Raw genomic sequence first — 6896 nt, 5'->3', positions numbered from 1 at the left:
CAACACAAAGCCCTATCAAAAAGTTAGCACTAAACCATGCATACCAAACAACACAGAACCAACCCCAAGGAGCGTCAGATGCACCCCACACTACCACCAGCAACCTGAGGAGTTCCACTCAGGTAAAGTAGGGGACTTTGACGATGCCACAGGAAAGAATTTCTGGACAAGCGAGAGTGAAGGAAAATTACTGAGTTTATTATGTAGGAATGAGATAGACAACACCTTAGACTTATGCAAGGGCCAGAGAGAGAGAAAGAGAGATAGGAGAGAGAAGAGGGGAGGAGATGGGAGACCCTCACACAAAGGACACCATTGTGGAGATATACACAAGGCATAGTGCAGCCTCCTCAGGGGAGAGAGAGTCACACACACCTCAGTGTCTGAACGATAGCTTTATATATGCTTTTGTGGCTTTGGAAGTTTCACAGTTTAAAGACTATAATTTATAGCCAGGTTCAAGGATTAGGCCAAGTTCAAACATTAAGGACGGGGGAAAAAGGCTGATTTACTCATTTTTTTTATATCTTAAAGAATTTACTTTTTAGAAATGAGATTTTAAGGTGTTTTATGAGAGTTATTATTCAGGTTTGGGAATGAAAGAGGAGGATGGCAGTAAGGTCAAAACCTTCTGGCTCTGAGAAGCATAGTCCACTGGCTGCTCTCAACAGCCTTCTCGAGATATCTCTTGGGACAAAGACTACAGTGTCGTTTGGTGCCTTTGACCTTTGTCAGTCATGCTGATATTTTCATTCTCAGCATATGTAACGTTTTTTACCATCCTTCATCTCCTAAAGCTAGAGGGCCTAGATAACGATGAAAGGCTGTGGCGTGAGGTGCAGCCAGGAAGTGTCAACAGACATGCCTTTAAAGCTAGGTTGACTCTTAGGGTGTTCAGTCTCAGAGGAATAGATGGTAAGTCAGGGTGAGTAGATTCAGCAAGTCTTGGGCTTTGAGAAGGTCACTCTGACTATAATGTGGGAGATAGGGTGGCTTGCAGGTAGGTGGACAAGCAGAGAAAAAAAAAAAAACGGAAGAGGAAGATTGGTAGATGTTGTCCCACAGACCATGTGGGTGATCCATGCACAGTTAGAGAAAACTAGGTCACAGGCTTTGTAGACCCTGGAAAAGAAGGGCTCTAAACAGGTAACCAGTTCCTCATCTGCCACCAAGGAGCCCATGGGACCTCCAGGGGGCCAGGATCAGCACACAGCTCGCCTGGGTTGCACTGTGAAGGAGATAAGGGAAGAGAGGCAGACAGCTCACTTACCTCTCAGCAGTGCAGGCTGGGTGTCGAGGGCTCCTTTCCCACCTTGGGCTCTGCAGAGGATCATTGATTTCTGCTGCTGAGAATAGAATTTTGGCACCTGTTTTCAGGCCTCTCATTTCGTGCTCTTACCCTGGGGTGGAGTGAGACCCGGCTCTGAAGATGGATGGTTCTACGAGCGCGGAGAGGAGAAAAGCAGGATTTTTTGACTTAAGCCTCTGCTGTCCCAGGATGGTGCATGAATCACTGTCAGCTCCCTGGACACAGGAGCCACAAAAATAAAGGCCAAGCATTTAGAATTATCCATCAGTGGCATAGGTGGGAGCTAGGCTTTATAGTTTTAAACATCGCTTTAAATTTATTTGCTGATTTTGTGCATGTTTGAACCATGAAGTGTGTGTGGAGGTTAGAGGACCATTTGTAGGAGTTAGTTCCCTCTTCCACCATGTGGGTCCTGGGGACTTAACTTAGGTCATTAGGTTTGGTGGCTGTCACCTTTATCCACAAAGACATTTTGAAAGCCTGGATTTTGTATTTTTAAAATTAGGATTCTAAACTTACTCAAAAAGGAAACCACGTAACAGACTCCACCATCATTTCACAGCCAAAGGTTTTTCATCTATAACCATGTTCTCTTTCCCCTATACTATTATGAGGAAAATGTATATCTGTATATATTTCAGGCTGATTGTTCTTTATAAGGCAGGGGCCCTTAAAATCAACACATCATCATACTTAAAGAGGTAAAGATTACAAACAAGACTGGTGAAGGACATATGTGTATTGGAGTTTTCTTAGAATTATAAGGGAGCTGTTGCCTAATGGTGTGCCTAACTACTTAATGTTCTGATAAAAATACCCCGACAAAAGAAACTTAGGGAATAAAGGATTTATTCAGTTCACAAATTACTGCAGAGAAGTCTCAGTGGCAGGAGTGTGTCACAGCTGGGCTTTATTGCATCCAAAGGCAAGAAGCAGGGAGGGATTGTTTCTCCTGGTGTTGAATCCCGAACAGCGTCGGGACATGGGACTAGAGGACACACGAAAGATACTTACTGGATCCGGAGACCCCAAAGGGGAAGAAGAGGAGGAAGAATTAGTGGACCCCTTAACAACAGTGAGAGAGCAATGTGAGCAGATGGAGAAGTGTGCAAAGGCCCGAGAGCTACTGGAGCTTTGTGATAAGCGTGTATCTTCCTGATCACAGACAGAAGAGGATTGTACAGAGGAGCTCTCTGATTTCTTGCATGCACGGGATCCCTGTGTGGCCCACAAACTCTTCAGCAGCTTGAACTGAATACACAGATTCATCCACCTCAGCCTTGTCACAGGGCATCAGGAAAAGTTCCTTGTGGTTTTGAACCATTTGTTTCTAATGTGTATCATAAGTTCTTGAGAACCTTATCGATTACGGCAAGTAGCTTCTCTTGCATGTAATAGCAGTGATTCCATCTTAATAAACTGATCTGTGGACTTAAAAAAAAAAAAAAGAAGCAGGGAGGGATGAATGAATGCACACATGCCAATACTCAGCCCATTCTTTCCTTTTCATTCACTCCAGGGCCCAGTCCATGAAGTGGCACTGGGTCACATTCAAACATTCAAGATAGGCCTTCCTACCCTAATTAGTGTAGTCAAGACAGTCCCCACTCCAGACTTCCCCATGGGCCAAGCTGAGCTAGACGATCCCTCACTGAGACTCTCCAGATGATTCTAGTTTGTGTCAAATTGACAGTTAAACTAACCATTATAGTACCCTTTCTCATGTCAAGCTGCTCATGTGTCTGTGGCAATGCTGGACTAGATAAGCCTGTTGCTTTGCCGGTAATATAAAGGGTAATATCATCAATTGTCAACTTGACTCTGCCTACAGTCACCTGAGAGAAGAGCTTCCATCCAGGAATTGCCTGGATCACCTTGGCTTGCCGGTCTATCTAGGCTTGACTATTAGTTGAAGTAGGAAGGCTCAGCCCACTGCAAATGGTACCAACCCTGGGCAGGTAGTTCTCGGAAGTATAAGAAAGTGAGCCGAGTGTGAGCCTGGGATCAAAGTGAGTAGTGCTTCTCCGTGGTTCCTGCCTCCAGTTTGTACCTTGAGCTCCTACGCTGACTTCTGCCACCGCCGCCGGATTCGTACAAAAAGCTGAGATAGACCCTTTTCTCCCCTCTGTTGCTGTGATCAGTGTTTTATTAGAGCAATGGAATGAAACTAGAGCAGACAGTAACATAATACGTCCATGTGGCTACAACTGCACAGCACAGTTCATAATGCTTCATGTTAATAATAAATGACGATGTTGATAGTCTATTATTTACTACACGGTATTTTTATTATTATTTTATATATATACATATAAATGTATAATATGCTAATCTGTCTTAACATAAAACATAAACAAAGTGTCACATTACACTGCCATAGTCTCTTATATCTCTTTCACTGTGTGTTTTGATTGGCTCAAGAAGCTTTGTCAAACACTGGGCATGGTAGTGCATGACTTTAATCCCAATCTTTGGGAGACAGAGGCAGGCAGATCACTGAGTTCAAAGCCAGCTTGTTCTACAGAGAGAGTTCCAGGATAGCTAAGGCTACACAGAGAAACCCTGTCTTGAAAAACCAAAGAAGTAGAAGAGGAGGAGGAGGAGAAGGAGAAGAAGCAGTTATGTCAAGTGACTCACATTGTTTCCTAAGCATATCTGTGCTGTTCTCACAGTAATGGAATTTACTAATGATGTGTTTCTCAGAATGCAACCCCATTATGTACTGATACCCGCTTTTATTTGTAATTAGGGTGTATTGTAGTCTATCAGTGATTATTTGACACCACCAAATAATGAACAGGTACTCGTGGTATTTTTCTTAGCTATCTTGTAGAAAGAACATCGTTCCTTTAACCTGATTTTTTTGTTCATGTGAATCAAAGCTGAGGTAACTCCACACCTCTTCATGGCCTCTGTGCCTCTTGGATCTTTTGTAATCTGTAGATTACCTTTTCTGTTATCCCTTTTTTAAAAGTAAGATTTAATTAATTAATTAACTAGTCAGTTAAGTGGGTGCCTGTTATGTGCATATGTGCATGCCACTGTGCACAAATGGAGATCAGAGAACAACGTTCAGAAATTGGTTCTTGCCTTCCACCTGGAGTCAGGATCTCTTTCATTTTCTACACAGGGTCTCTTTCGTTTTCTCCAGGCTAGATGGCCCTTGAGCTTACTGCTGATTCTCCTCTCTCCAACTCCCATTTTGCTATAGGGGTGCAATCAAATGTGCACCACAGAATGCTGGGTGCCAGGGATCAAGCTCAGATCCTCAGGACTGAGGAAAGTGTCTTTACCTGCCATCTCCTCAGCTCCCATCTCCCTTAAAAAAATCTCTTGTCATTATTTTGTAGAAGCAGCTGCATGGCTCCTGTTAAAAGTTTTCCTGCCCCATAGTCTTGATGACAACACATCTGTGGTGGGATTTGACAGAATCCATGTCCCCTGACTCTCCTGTAACTTGGATGTTGAATTTTCATTAAATTCACTATCAGCACTTTTTGTTAAACCCATTTTGTTTGTAGTACTGTGTTTTCTGATCAAGAGGTAGGCAGTGTCTGGTTGTCTCTTCCTGAACAGCCACTGACCACTGCTTAGACATATTCATTCATTAGGGGCTGAAGGTTGGGGATGGGCAGATTCTATATTCACTGGGTTTTACTGTTATAACTAGAATTCATCTATTCAGGGAAACATCTGTTGTCAACCAGTCAGCCATGCTAAAACACAGTTCTTAAGGATAAGCCTGATGAGCGGTTAAGGTTTTTACCTTTATTTAATCATTTTGGAAATGATGGTTGGATCTGGTTGGTAGCATGACTCAGTGGTTAAGAGTGTGTACTGCTCTTGTAGAGGACCTGAGTTCAGTTTGTAGCACCCTCATAAGGTAGCTCATAACTGACTGTAACTCTAGCACTAGGGGATCAGAAGCCCTCTTCTGATCTCTGCAATCATCTGTACTCACATGTGGGTGAATACACACACACACACACACACACACACACACACACACACACACACACACACATATAGCTGGTTGGTTCTATAACAGTCTCTGAGATGGCTAACAACTGCCTTAAAATATCATGGTACTGGATGATCAGTGTTAAGAGCACATGTTCTCCTGGTAGGAGGACCTAGGTTCAATTCTCAGCACCCACATGGTGGCTCACAACCATCCATAACTCCAGTTTCAGAGAATCCAATACCCTCTTCTGACCTCACAGGCACCAGACATACACATAATGTACAGATATACACATGAGCAAAAACACTCATACACATAAAATAACATAAATTAAAACTTTAAAAATCGCAGGTTAAAACATTTTACATCATTTTCAAATGGTTCCATCCTTGGCCAATGGGAACCTCTTCAAATTGCCTCCAGAATCCCTTTGATACAACTCCAGTCATCTATGATGGCTTCCTTGCTTTTGGGGATGATGAACACTCCAGGCTCATCTTGTACATTTCCCGGCTGAGACATGAAATCGGTCATCTCTCCAAGGAACCCTGGCTTCTCTCAGTGAGAAATGGCAGTTAGAGATACCAATCTCAGCACAGGGAGTGCTCAGTGTCCCTGGATTGCTGTTTCCAGGTATTTCCTGTGAAGGTAAAGAGCTAGGGAATATGTATCATAGTGATATGCATCACACAGATAGCTTTTATTCTGGTTCAGAGTTACAGGGTTTCCAGCTGTGACCATCTGTATTGTGTCTGTCATTCCTTCCTCCCACAGTGAATGTCCTGCTCTCTAATGACATCCACAAGTTACTCATGTGAGTGACGCTGCACACAGTCAGCCACCCTGTGTCACCAATGTAGTCACTAACATCACTTTGCTTTTTCAGTTCCTGTCTGTTCCCTAGGATGTGTCTCAGTGGGAACACATAGTCAAAGGACTATGGCGTATACTTTGAGTGACGTCAGTGAGTGTTGGCGCATTTACATTTACATTCTATTTTGGGTGACTTTAGGCTCATAGGGAATGTTTTCTAAAATAAAAAAATATGAGAAAATGGCCCTGCTATCTCTACTCAATTTCTCCTCTCTACCAAAAGTGACTGCTTAAAAATATATTCTATTGTATAGAGGCATATTGATGTAGACGCAGATATACAGATACAGAAAATGTGTCAGATGAGTGTGTAAATTGCACTCACAAGCTCCCATCTCCTTGCTAAGCTGTGATATTTTATACACATTATTTACTGTGCTTTATACTAGACTAATAATATATTCCAGATCTTATGCACAAATAGTGTCACAGCTATTGGGCACATATGTTAATCTCTCTGAGTTCAGTTTTCTCATTTTTTCATATCAAAACAATAAGGCTCCCCTCGATGATTGCTGTAAAGGTTGTCTGTTTAGATACCAAAATGGGACACACACACACACACACACACACACAAACACACACACACACACACACTCAAATGGTCTTATAGGTGCCGTCATATTTAATAATCTGTATGCATCTCTTATTTCTTTGGCATCGGTGTCCCACAGTGAAGCCTGAGAGGGGTCGGAAAGGAATTTGAAGGCCAAAAGGAATTAGGATGTTAATACTGACAAGAGCCCTTAG

At 42.7% G+C, this 6896-nt stretch overlaps 1 pseudogene; it reads left to right on the top strand.

The window, feature by feature from the left end:
* The first annotated feature begins 2258 nt into the window (after positions 1 to 2258).
* Positions 2259 to 2662, top strand: LOC114689884 (annotated as a pseudogene).
* Positions 2663 to 6896: the final 4234 nt, after the last annotated feature.

The sequence above is a fragment of the Peromyscus leucopus genome, chromosome 8b, assembly GCF_004664715.2.
Source record: "Peromyscus leucopus breed LL Stock chromosome 8b, UCI_PerLeu_2.1, whole genome shotgun sequence".
Taxonomy (NCBI): domain Eukaryota; kingdom Metazoa; phylum Chordata; class Mammalia; order Rodentia; family Cricetidae; genus Peromyscus; species Peromyscus leucopus.
This window is presented reverse-complemented; position numbering and strand designations above follow the sequence as displayed.